Here is a 13,710-nt window from a genome sequence, read left to right as displayed (position 1 = left end):
AAAAAAAAAAAAAAGTGAAAAAAAATTCAGTTGAAGTTCCCTATGGATGCCTTCCAGCTACACTTCCCTCCAGGAAGAACCACTGTCCTGATTTATGCTTGTATCAGGTACAGATGTATCCATAAACAATGTACCCTATCACTCTTCAGGTTTTTTACCTTTTATATAAATAGTATCACCCCATGTGTATCCTTTGGTACTTGGAGCAGAGGTGTGACAGTCCACTTCCTGACCACATCACAATTTGTTTATCTATTTGGTCGGTGACCATGAAAGCCCTATCTAGGTTTTGGCTATTACAACTATGTTGCAGTGAACATTCTTGTCTCCTTGTGCAAATACATGAGTGTCTCTAGGGCAGAGTGTTTCAAACTATGGACTCAGATGTATTTGTGGGTCATGAAATCAAGTGAGTGGGTAAAGATCAGCATTTTTAAAAATTAATTAATTAATTAAGTTTTGGCTGCATTGGGTCTTTTTTTTTTTTTTTTGGCTGCGTTGGATCTTTGTTGCTGCGCCCGGGCTTTCTCTAGTTGCGGCGAATGGGGGCTACCCTTCGTTTTGGTGCACAAGCTTCTCATTGTGGTTGCTTCTCTTGTTGCAGAGCATGGGCTCTAGGCATGTGGGCTTCAGTAGCTGTGGCTCATGGGCTCCAGAGCTCAGGCTCAGTAGTTGTGGTGCACGGGCTTAGTTGCTCCGCGGCATGTGGGATCTTCCCGGACCAGGGCCCGAACCCGTGTCCCCTGCATTGGCAGGCAGATTCTTAACCACTGTGCCACCAGGGAAGCCCCAAGATCAGCATTTTTTAAAACTCATAATTGATTAGAAGGACTTCCCTGGCAGTCCAGTGGTTTTTCCCTGTGTGCAAAAAAAAAAACACATTGATTACAAAATAATGTGCATCAGATGTCACGGGAGTCACCATTAGGGTGAAAGGTGTATGTGGCACGTTCTGGATCACAGTTCATGCTTATTGAGGATATCTGTCCAAAAGTTTGAAAAACTCTACTCCAGAGTGAGAACTTAGAAAGTGGGCTTGCTGGGTCACAGGGAAGGTGCATGGCCAACTTCCTAGGAATCACCAAATTATGCTCCAAAGTGGCCTTTCTAAGTCACCCTCTCACCGGCCACTAGAAGTATGCCCACTGAGCCATGCCCTCACCAACACTTGCTATTGTCAGGCTTTTTAGCCTGGAACTTCTTTGTACCCCCAGCATCAGAGAACATATCATGAGCCATCTTGAACTGTAATGATCTCTCTCCTTTTTGGCCTCCCCCTCTAGACCATGAATTCCTGGATGGAGGAGGCTGTGTCCATTTCATTTTGTGTCTCCAGACCAGGCCGGACATATCATAAGTGCTCACTAAATCTGAGTGTAATTGAACTGTCAAAGGAGCAGGAAGATGGGGAAAGTATATAAATTATACCAGGGGATAAAGGGAGACTGTGGGAGCCCAGCTTGGGGTATCGGACACCTGGGTCCCCAGGTGGGAGGTGGGAGCTTCCAGGATGCCCTAAGCAGTTGGAAAGGAGAACCGATGGGCCGCACCCCTCCTGAGCGGCTTGAGTAGGATACTCTTAAGCTGGGGCCAAGTTCAGGCCCAGGAAGGAGGCCACCACCATCCTCATGGCAACTGGTTCAGGCCCCAACCTCCATGACTGGGTACCCCCAGCACCCCCTCCCAAGGGTGGCCTCTTCTAGAGGGAAAACAGATGGGATGGGACACTCTGGTCAGAAATTCCAAACTCAGGATTCCCAGGGAGCCAGTGACTGCAGGGGTCCCCAGGAGGGGGAACTGAGGGGCGGGGGCTGGATCGTGGGGAAAATTCCTTTTCATCGTATCTCTTTTTTCAACTTCTGAATTTTGGACTATGTGGATGTTTAACTTATAACCAAAACTAAAGAGGTTCAAAGTCTCACGCCCCAAGCGTCCGCAGGAAGACCTACAGGAAACCCACCCCTATTCTCCATCCAACCCAGACCTGAGGGGTCAAGGGGGGGTTGGTGCTCAGACCCTTCCCCTGGAATCAAAGGGAACTTTGTGTGTGTGTTGGGGGCAGGGGCGATAAGACAACTGGAGGGTGTGGGGGGGCTGCCAGCTCTGAATCCTAGGCCCCCTTCATCAGCATGCTCCCCTGCCTCCCCACCACCACACCCACCTTCTGGAGACTTCTCCCCAGCTCTGCTGTGTGACTTTGCAGAGGGTACAGACCTCTCTGGGTCTCCGGTTCCTTCTTGTAACCAGAGTTCACATCACCTTCCCAGATTTCACCCTTGGCGCTGACTTTTCTTTGAGCTCTTTCTGGCCCTCCCTGTCTGGGATTGGGAGGGGCAGGAACGCCAGCCCCATGCTAGCTGTGCCGTCTCATGGTTTCGGGCAGATAACGGAGTCTGCAGGGCTTCCTCGGCCCCTTGCTCCTGATGTGGCAGCAGGGCCAGGAGGGGAGGGGTGGATTCAGGCCAGAAGGGCTGATTCAGTGCTGCAGCCACCCTGCCCGCTGCCGGGGTTCCCAGAGAATTCCTTCCCCATGCCATAAGCTGCCCTGGGCGGGCACCTCAGCCCTCAGCAAGCACTCAGCCACAGCCAGGGCTGCCGGCCCTGCCAGCCTGCACTCCCACTCCCACACACACACACACACACACACACACACACAGTCACCCTCCCAGGGAGTCTGAAAGGAGACAGAACTTGCTCTGTTGGCCTTCCCCCCACCCCACCTCCCAGTCATCAATGCCATATCTATTTATCTCAGACATTCGCTGACCACTGACCACATGCAAGGGCCTGGAGAGGAAACCAACCGGAGGAATGTAGCCAGCTAACCTGAACACGTGGTCCCGGCCTGATGAAGAAAGAGATCAAAGAATCTGCTGCTGCCCTTCCCACTGGTCACAGAAGAAAGAGTGATTTCCTCCCACTGCTAATTTTGGCCTCTTGAGAGGGAAACCCCCTGGCTCTGGAGTCCTGAATCCAAGGGGCCCAACTCCAGGTCTTTCCTCTTCCTCTGCGCAGAGGTGTCGGCTGGCAGGTAAGGTGACCCCGCCCTGGGCACCTTCACAAACAGTGAAAAGCAGAAGTCCTGGAGCAAGACCACGGGGTGCAGGCTCCAAGCGCTCTAGAGAGAAGCCGCGCCCCTCTCTGGGCCTCAGTGTCCTTGTGTGTAAAATAAGAATAGAGAGCTGTGTTGGTGAGATCCTGGCAGGAAACTGGCAACACATTCCCAGTGGGTGATTAAAGAGAGGTTAATGAATGGATGCAATTGCAGAGGTATGGGCGGGGCTAAGAGCCCCAGCCAGGGGTGATGCAGTGCCTGGAGCTAGGAACTGCAGAGAGCTGTTACCAGTCCAGTCCCAAAAAGGAGCCAATGGAGCAAACACCAAACCTCTCTCCTCTCCTGCCCTCCAGTCTCTTTCCAGTGCCTCCCATTGGCTCAGAGGACAAGGGAGCCTGGGTAATTCGGGCCATAGAGGTCAGCCTCCCAGGACACAGAGCAAGCACAGAGAGTGGACAGTGTGTCCGGAGGGGTGAATGGAGAACATCTAACATAAGTAACTACTTTGTAAAACATTTAGCTCGAGCAGCAAATATTCTCTATAATTGTCTTCGTTGACATAGTCCTCAGGGTTCTCAATAAAGAGAAGTGCTTGTAGATCTAAAGCAGTGACAATCTAGTAATGGAATTTTGTTTTATAGGATGACCAAGGAGGGGACATTTATGAGACAGAAGATTGTTTTGAGATTTCCACAAAGCTGACCTCTGAGTCCCCTCCCCAATAGAGTAATCAGCTATTGAGTACCCACTGGCCAGAAGGAGGAAGTACAGGGGGCTGGGCTGGCCTGCACGTGCCTTCCCCACCCCCACCCCCACCCCTGTTCTAAGTCAGAGTTGAACGGTGGTGGAGGTTCCAGTGGAGGCTGTCTGATTACAGTTCCCAGTCGCCCTCTGAGGTTACCCCACTCCTGATGCCCAAGTCAGGACCTTGGCAGGACCCCTGGAGAAGAGGGAGGCCTCTGGCAATTCTCTTTCCACACTCAGGAGGGGGACCCTGCCCCGTGAGGGGAAGCTGCACAGGCCTCTACACCTCACCTGCCAACAAGGGAGGCAGGTTGGGAGGAGGGGGAACACCAGCGTGGTGATCCTGTTGAGAAAGGGCACCAGAACGAAATCCTCCCTGGGGCCAGGGTCAGGCAGGAGCAGCCTTTGTCTGGCAGGAGACGAACAGGATGATGTCAAGTCCACCTGGGCTGGGCCCTGGCCTCCAGTTGCGCCCCACGCCCACCTTGGCAGGACTGAGGCCTGCGAGCCTGGGCTGCCCGGCCACAGCTCGGAATGGCTGAGGGTTTCACCCAGCAGACAGGACCTGCTCCTACACCAGGTTTGCCAGCCTTTGTTTCTGGATCTTTCAGAAGGAAGAGATTTGTGCAGAGAGGGGTGTGCCGTGCCCTTCGGAGGGGGCAGGGAGGGGTCATGGTCAAGGCACTCCACTCTAGGGGGAGAGGGAGAGAAAGGCCTGCTGTTTGCCTGGGAGCTGAACAGACACTGGGGCCCTTGTCCTGGGGCAGTGGGGGAGGCTGCTGGCCAGATGGAGAGCAGTGGGGGAGTGCGGGGAGGGATTCCAGGGCCCAGCTATCAGCCTCTTCCTCCCACACCCCCACCCAGCTCCCTGGCCTGCCGGGCAAGAAGACAGGAGACTTACTGAGACCTGGTGAAGCCCAGCCCCCATTACCACCCAGACACAGAACCTCCGAAGGCAGCCCTGGTGCTGAGCAAGGTACTGCCTTCCTGAGGCCCGGATGCTGCAGAAACCCACTGAGCCTGGGCCCTTGAAGCTGGGCAGGCTTCTCTCTGGAAGGGGCTCTCCTGGTTGACTGTGAACAAACCCGGCCTCGGATCTTCAGGGCAGCGTTCTGGTGAGGAGGGCTGCATCCGGCCACCTGACAAACATTGATGGAATCTGTGCTGTGTGCGGGGCTCTCTACAGGGCAGGAGGCCAAGGGCTCCCCTGGCCCCAGCAGACCCTTGACCAACCCAGCTGAACCAACCTCAGCAACTCCCTCCTCTGGCTGGTACTGATGTTGTTCTAGGCCCTCTTTCTAAGCATAGCCACTCCCAAGAGTGGCCCCCAGCTCATCAGCCGGCCCTCAGTACTTTCCCAGGGTTGGCTGGGGGAGCAGAGAGGAAGACCCCCCCCCCCCAAGACTAGGCGCCTGGAACACGAACCACAAAGGGAAACAGTAGCAACCACTCACTGCCAACACCTGGTTCCCACCCCTAGGTGGCGCTCTGGCTGCATTAGTGCACCTAGTCGGCCCTCAGCCCTGTCCCCATTTTATTACTGAGGAGGAAACAGAGGCTCACAGAGCTGAGGGTCTAGACAATCAAACAGCTAATGGATGAGGAAGGGAAATTCTGTTACCTAACAGGTCGGATGCCGGTTGTACGGCTACTAAGGTGTCTCCATTTTGCAGATAAAGAAAGCTCAGGGGGGTGAAGGGACTTGCACAATGTCACACAGCCAATAAGTGACATGAGGTGGGACTCAAACTCAGGCCTGCCTGACCCCAGAGCCTGTGTCTTCTTAATCTTCACCCTGCAGAAGGGTCACAGACAGGGAACCTGGGAGGGGAATTTGTTCACTCAGGAGTTATGCCTGGCAGAGGACTGTTCCTTTGCCCTCGCAGACCCTGCCCCGAATTCCTCCTTGGTGGTGGCCGGGGGGACCCTCGCAGCTGGCACAGGGACCCCACCAAGGCCTGTGCCTCCAGCCTCCACCTCCGGCTGCCACCTAGTTCTTTCCTGACTCCACCTTCCAGTGGGGCCTGGCCCGGCTCCCTCCATCCTGAGCCAGGTGGGCCTCCTTGCCTCTGGGCACCACAGTCTGTGGTCCACGCACAGGCTGCACCTGCCCCGATTCCAGCAGATTCCAGCGCCAACTACCACGATTCATTAGCTCCCCCTTTGTCCCGACAGACAAAATGCACAGCAGGAGGGAAAGCGGTTCGACAGCAGGGAGGATCTCCAGGTTGTTGGGGATGGGAGACTCAGGGATTGGGTGCCAGAGGAGGCGGGGTTCTTTAAAAGAGGAATATGCTAGGCTGCCTGAGTGAGAATCCAAATGCAGGGGTTCCAGACAAATTAACTTCCTGTGGCTCCTCTAGCTTCCTCCCCTCGAGGCCCAAGTGCTGGGAGTGGGAGCTGGAAGGTTGCCTCCAGAACCTGTTCAGACCTGCAGCCAGGACCACACCCACAGTGCACACTGTCGCATTCAGAGGCAGTGGAAATTAGCGCTTACTGAACACTTACTATGGTCCCTTTATGTCTCTATCAGCTCATGTAATCTTCAAAGAGCCCGAAGAGGGCTACGGTCATTATGGCCATTATGCCCACTTGACAGAAAAGGAAACCGAGGCCCAAGGCCTTTTCCAGGACTCTCCATCTTCCCAATGTCTGTTTGTCCTTCAAGGTTCAGCTTAAATGCCCGCCTTTGTGCCAAGGACCTCTGCCCTCTGCGGGGCTGTACACGCACAAGGACCAAGGCTAATCGGAGCCCAGGCTCTCCAGGCCAACCTGCCACTTCCTAGTTCTTGACCGTGAACAAACAACTTCCCTAAACCTGTTTCCTTATATGTCAAATGGGGATAATGAAGCACCAACCACAGAGGATGGTGGTGAGCATTCAATGAGATAACACACACTGTGCCCTATGACCAGTCCCTGGCACAGAGGGGGCGCTTAACAGAGGCAGGTTTTCACTGCTAATTTTATTATGTACACTTTCTTATTGGCACCTCACCATCCTAACTCTGTTGATTTCACCTCTCAGGCCCGATTGTAAGTTCACTGAGGACTCATCTCAACACCTCTGTCTTGGTTTGGGTTCCCCAGGATGCAGACCCTGAGATTCAGGGACACATACCTGAATGGAGGTGACCAAAGTGAACTCCAGTTAGAGGAGTGGAGAAGTGAGGCAGGGAAGGGACAGATGTCAGTCACGGAGGTATTGTCTACCAGTTCCCAATGTGGCGCCCAGTCCCTCTGGGGAGCTCGAGGAGCTAGGTCCGTCTCTGATGTACCCTTCTCACCCCGTCAACCTCAAACCCCACCCATGTCCCAGGCCCCAGCTTTCTGCAGCTCTGAGCCCTGGTGATGGGCTGTCGTGTGCTCATTCAGCTCCGGCCTTGTTCAGCTAACAGATTGGGGCAGGAGTCCAGGGCTTGGAGACAGGGTTCCAGGGGCTGAGAGCAGAGCCTGGTTGAGGGCCAGCATGGGCACAAAGATAGGCACCAGGGACACCCTGGTCCTGGCTAAACAGGAGGGACCGACCAGGGTGGAGGTGCCGCCCAGAGGCTCATCTGTCAAATGCTTGGCTGGTCACTGCTGTCAGCGTAAGTCAAGCGCTTCCTCGGGAGAGGGTGGGGAGCCTGCCTCAGCTCCCACTTTGCATTCTCAGAGACCAGGCCGCCATCTCTGAGGGCTTTGAGTCCAGACCAGGAGGGGTTCAGCCTGAGAGACAAGGTGGGAAGAGAACTAAGAGAAGAATTGGGAAAGGTTTGGGGCCAATGTTCTGATTACTATTGCTACCTAACAAATTTTCCAAAACCTAGTCGTGTGAAACAACAGCCATTTCATTTTGCTCACAGTTTCGTGGGTCAGGAATTCGGAAGGGCCTGGCTAGGTGGTTGCTGCTGGGGGTCTGTCGTGTGATTGCTGTGGGGGTCAGACGCTGGCTGGGGCTGGAGTCATCTGAAGATGCAACTGAGCTGTACGTGTATGATGGCTGCTCCCTGCGCGGCCGGCAGGTGGTGCTGTCATGGCGGGGGTGGGGGTGGAGCTGAGCTGGGGCCGTGGATGAGACTGACTCCATGTGGCCTCCGACTTCTTACATGGGGGCTGGTTTATCCCAGAGCAAGTGTCCTGCGTGGCCTTTTCTAATGTAGCCTCTGCAGTCATATAGCATCACTCCCATGGTACTTTACGACGGAGGCAATCATAGCCCTCCAAGATCCAAGGGGAGAATGACACAGATCCCCTCTCCCTGGGAAGAGAGCCAAAGGATGTTGGGCCCATGTTTTAAAACTAGCACAGGTGGACTTCCCTGGTGGCACAGTGGTTAAAAATCCTCCTGCCAATGCAAGGGACACCGGTTCGAGCCCTGGGCCAGGAAGATCCCATATGCCGGGGAGCAACTAAGCCCGTGCGCCACAACTACTGAGCCTGCGCTCTAGAGCCTGCAAGCCGCAACTACTGAGCTCGTGTGCCACAACTACTGAAGCCTGCGTGCCCTAGAGCCCATGCTCTGCAACAAGAGAAGCCACCGCAATGAGAAGCCCACGCAATGAAGAGTGGCCCCCGCGAGCCGCAACTATAGAAAGCCCGTGCGCAGCAATGAAGACCCAACGCCCAACGCAGCCAAAGATAAATAAATAAATATATTAAAATTAATTAATTTAAAAGGTTGCTAAGAAAAAAAAACTAGCACAGGTGACATCTCAGAACGGGTCTCTCTCCCTGTACTACCTGGGATCTCAAAGGTTACAGGCCCTGGGGGACACCAAGAGACCTCAAGCCAGCACCCATCTTACAGATTCGAAGACTTGGACCCCAAGAATGTAGAGCCTGGCCCTCAGCACCTGCCTCGGCCCCATCCTGCCCGCCTGTGACAGTGAAGGCCAGGGAGCCCTCAGGCCCTGAGGCCCAGGGTGGGTCAGCAACCTAGAGAGGTGTGGGGGGGTCAGGGGTACATGTGCCCGAGGGGTATTTGAGTGTGTGCGTGTGTGTGCAAGGACTCACGCATGCGGCTGGATGTGGGAGGGTTACCCTACCCCCTAGAAGATACTGTGCTCCATCACCAAACTCCCCTCCCCGAGGACCCAGTTTGTGCAGGGATGGGAAAGTTGAAGCAGGACCATGGGGAGGAAAGGGCTTCAGGAGGGAGGGGCTGAGCAAGAAGGAGGCCCTGGGAGGGGCTGGGAGGGGCTGGGAGGGGCTGGGAGTCTGGTTCTGGGTTCTCAGGTTCAGGGCTCTCAAGAAGCGGGTGATAGTCAATCATCAGAAACCACTGACAGCTTCCTTTTGGCACCATCAACCATGGAAACACCTGCAGAGATGCGGGGAGGGGGACTTGAGGGGATCAGGGAAGTAGGATAAACCCGTCATCTCCAGCTCCTCCCCAAGCCAAGAAGTAAAATGTCCCTTCAGCACCCACCTGTCCCCACTGTCCCCAGGGCAAGGTGCCCAAGGCAGGCCAGCGCCCCATGTCTGGCAGCCTGTCACCCAGTCTCTGCCACTCCTCACCCATCCCCACCAGGAACCCTTGTTCACAGCTGTGCTCCCAACAAGCTTGCAAGAGAGATTTGTTGAATGAATGAGAATGAGGAATGGGTGCGAGCTTGGGGTTGGTGGTGGGCAGGGGTCTGCCCGGTCCGCTGCCCTTGCTCCTCTGCTGGGCCTCTGGGCAGGGCGGCTGCTGCAGCGGCCCCATGCCCACTCCAGAGGCCCACCCAGGCCCTCAGGCACTTCCTAAGCAGCAGGATATGGCCTGCCCTGAGCGCCCCTAGAAGGAGGCAGCTTATCAGAGGGGAAAGGACACTTCGTTCAGGCCTGGTCATCTGCCCGGACTGGGGGTGGTGTGTTCAGGGCATGGCAGGTAGAGCCCGGCACTGCCTGAAGGATGATCCCAGAGAGTAGATGACGGTGGAAGGCCTGGGGAGGACAGATGAACAAGGCTCCGTGCCCCAGACTGTGCCAAGACCTTGGCCCTTCCAGAGGTCCACTTGGGCCCTCCCTTCCCCTCCACAATTCTACATTCTCTCCATTCCCTTCCTACCTCTCTGAGCCCTGGTGGGGATTTTCATTCACTCTGTTCATTCATGTAAGTAATGTTTAAGGGTATTTGGAAGGTACTAGTAAGGTCCTAGGCCCTGGGGACACAGCAGCAAACAAAACAGGCAACAGTGCCTGCCCTCGAGAGGCTCACACTCCAGTTGAGAGACCATAAGCACATAAACAAACTAAATACATGATGTGTTAGATGCTGAAAGTGCTCTTAAGAAAAATAAAGCAGGGGAGGGGCACAGGGAGAGAGCCAGTTGGAAGAGATAGATTTTCTTGGTTTTTTTTTACAGAGGGTGGTTAAGAAATATCCCCCAAGAAGGTGACAGCTGACAGCTAAGGAAAGATCTCAAGGACGCGAGGAAGGGAGTCATGTAAATTCCTAGGGGCAGAGAAACAACAGAGAGGGAGCAGCAAGTGCCAGGGCTCTGAGGCAGGAGTAGGCTGAGTGTGTGCAAGGAACAGCAGAGGGGCCCGCGTGGCCAGAGCACACAGAGAAAGAAGCAGGGCAGGAGGAGATGGGGTGGGAGACGGAAAAGGACCGGGTGGTGAAGGGACTCGTCAGCCTTTGGAAGGACTTGGCTCTTACTTGGGCGATGAGGATTCAGTGCAGGGCTTTAAACAGAGGATTTTTGTTTTATTTATTTATTTATTTTTGCGGTACGCGGGCCTCTCACTGTTGTGGCCTCTCCCGTTGTGGAGCACGGGCTCCGGACGCGCAGGCTCAGCGGCCATGGCTCACAGGCCCAGCCGCTCCGCGGCATGTGGGATCTTCCCGGACCGGGGCATGAACCCGTGTCCCCTGCATCGGCAGGCGGACTCTCAACCACTGCGCCACCAGGGAAGCCCTGTTTTATTTTTATTATTTTTTAAATGTTTAGTTGTTTTTTTAAAAACTGGTTTTTTTTTTTTTAAGGATTTATGTTTTAAAATAACAGTAGCTCATGTTACCTAGTGCTTAATACGTATCAGTCACTTTTCTAAACACTGGCCATGTATTAACCCATTTAATCCTCCTAATAACCTTTACTAAAGATGAGGAAACATAGGGAGGTCTCCACCCATGAGATGCTAGTAGGACCCCACCCCAAGTTGTGACAAACCAAAAATGTCTCCAGACATTGCCAAATGTCTCCTGGCAGACATAATTGCCCCGGTTGGGAAGCACTGCCCAAGTGTCCTCCTGTTCACCCCATCTGCCACTGTCCCAGCTCAGGCTCACTTCTCTCTCTCACTACAACAATTGTGACAGCCTCCTAATTGGCCCCCTGCTCCCTCCACTCCCCCCTCCACTGTACATCTTATCATGCTACTGCCCCCAGCTCTATAGCCTTCTATGGCTCCCACTGCCCTGAGGATGCCAAGCCATTGAGGTTGCCAGACATGGCCCTATGTAATCTAGCCCCTACCACTCCAGCTCTGTCCCTGAGCCCCCTCCTCCCACCTCCCCTCCCTTGCTCGTTCAGTCTGGCCCCTCGTGCTAAGCCTGCTCTGTGCTAGCCAGCACATTGGACACTGTAGACATGGGGACAAACCCCCCCGGGGCCTGCCTTCATAATGTGTCTGTCCAGGCTAGAGAGCAGGAAAACACATAGATCCCATTAGTCCCATAGCCAGGGAGCTGTGAGGACTCCAGGAGAAGAGGAGGTGCCAGAGCTGAGCTGTACAGGATAGGCAGGGGTACGGGGGTAGCAGGGAAGACCTGGGGGGACAGCAGCTTTGAAGGCTTGGGAAGCTGTGGCTGTGATTTGGGGTCCCAGCAAAGGCACTAGAGTGCAAGTTTACAGAGGGATGGATGGCAGGGAGAGAAGGTCTTTTTTTTTTTTTTAATTTATTTTTGCGCCAGGTCTTAGTTGTGACACGTGGAGTCTTCGTTGTGGCATACAGGATCTAGTTCCCTGACCTTGGATCGAACTCGTGTTGCACTGGCAGGCGGATTATTTATAAATTTATTTATTATTGATTTATTTTTGGCTGCGTTGGGTCTTTGTTGCTGCGGGCTTTCTCTAGTTGCGGAGAGCAGGGCCTACTCTTCGTTGCGGTGTGCAGGCTTCTCATTGCAGTGGCTTCTCTTTTCGCAGAGCATGGGCTTTAGGCGCGCGGGCTTCAGTAGCTGTCGTTCGTGGGCTCTAGAGCGCAGGCTCAGTAGCTGTGGCGCATGGGCTTAGTTGCTCTGTGGCATGTGGGATGTTCCCCGACCAGGGCTCAAACCCATGTCCCCTGCATTGGCAGGCAGATTCTTAACCACTGTGCCACCAGGCAAGTCCCTCCTCCTTCCTTCCTGATCTCACCCCGTTACTCCTCCTCCCACTCTATCCTCCAGCTACACAGGTCTCCTTCCTGTTTCTCAAACACCCCAGGCCTTCTCCTGCCTCAGGGCATTTGCACTTCAGCTCTAATATTCTTCCCCGACATTCCCATGGTTCCTGCCCTCACTTCCTGGTGGTCCATGCTTCCATTTGACCTCCTCAGAATGGCCCTTCCCATCCCATCACTCTGAAAGAGTATCCTATTAGCCAGCTTCTTCATAGTACCTGTCACTTCCTGATACATTATATGTTCGCTGTGTATCCTACTAGCAATCATAAGTGCTCAAAAGAGTGAAGGTTTTGTGTGTCTTGTTCACTGCTCTATTTCCCCAGTGTCTAGAACAGAATGTAGTAGATGCTTAATAATTATTCGATCCCTGCCAAACAGCACTTCATTCAGCCCACAAGAGAAGCCTGTGATTCGCCCATTTCAAGGATGTGGAAACTGAGATTCAGAGAGGTCAGGGACCTGCCAGCAGTCACGTGAGCTTGTCAAGCTGGAGCCTCGGCTGCCACCCAGCTGAGTCTTTCCCCTCTGCTCCTCTGCGCTCCAGCTCCCTTCCCACTTGGAAAATAAGACAATGGTTCTGCCCTTCCCTCACCCCAGGGATAGGCAAGGCTGACAACCAGTGCCTCTGAACAGGGCCCGAGGTGGCATCTTCCTCAAAGGCTATGCCCAGGAGCCCACAGGGAGGGAGACCCCAGTGTCTCCCCAGGCAGGCAGGCCCGCCTTTGACCCTGCCCACACTTCCCTGGGACCACCCACCCTGCTCTCCCCCCACCACCACCTACTGCCTTCCTTTCAGCCACCGCTGTCCCCCACATACCCTCAGAATGGATCTGGGGGCTGCTTTTCTCACCTCTATCCCTCCAGAGATACAGTAAGAAAGAGAGAAAAGAAACAGACCCATACGTAGCTACCAACAGAGAGAGATGGAGGAAGATGCGGGGGGTGGGGGCATGGGGAGCGTGGAGAGAAACCTGGAGGGGGCAGAGGCTTGGCAAGTTCTGACATAACAGCTTGACTTAAACCTGCAGGACTGACCAGGGCCACTGCCCCCCCAACTGGCCCTTTTGAGCAAATGAGAGAGAGGCACCTCTCGGGGTTTCAGAGCCTTGTCACCCTTGAGCCTAGTGCCCTGGTGCAGGGCCCAACCTGCACAAGTGGTGCATGCCCTGCCCCCCCTCCCCCGCCCCGGCTGTCTGCACACGCTGGAGAGGAGAAAACTTTAAATGCCACCCAGTCCTCAGGTCAGACCCACAGATGCATCGGCAGTGTTCCCTCGAAGCCTTTCAGAAACGTCTGGCCTCTGTCCACGTGTGCGCTGAGCCTGCACCCGGCCCTCTGCACCTGCTCGCCGCGCCTCCCCGCCCCCACCCCGCAGGTCCCTGGGCCACGTCACCCCTGCCTTCACCACTCATGAGTGTCAGGCCAGGCCCATCCACAGGAACCGGCCCAGGACCCTTCGGGGCCGGAGAGAGGCCCTCACACCTGTGCCCGGACACAGTCCCCACTCCTGTTCCCGCACCAGCAGCTGCGCCTCCCAGCCTCACAGACCTTCCTCC

This window comes from Leucopleurus acutus (genome assembly GCF_964270905.1).
Source record: "Leucopleurus acutus genome assembly, chromosome: 10".
Classification (NCBI taxonomy): Eukaryota; Metazoa; Chordata; class Mammalia; order Artiodactyla; family Delphinidae; genus Leucopleurus; species Leucopleurus acutus.
The sequence above is the reverse complement of the archived record's forward strand: the minus strand, read 5'-3'. Positions refer to the sequence as shown.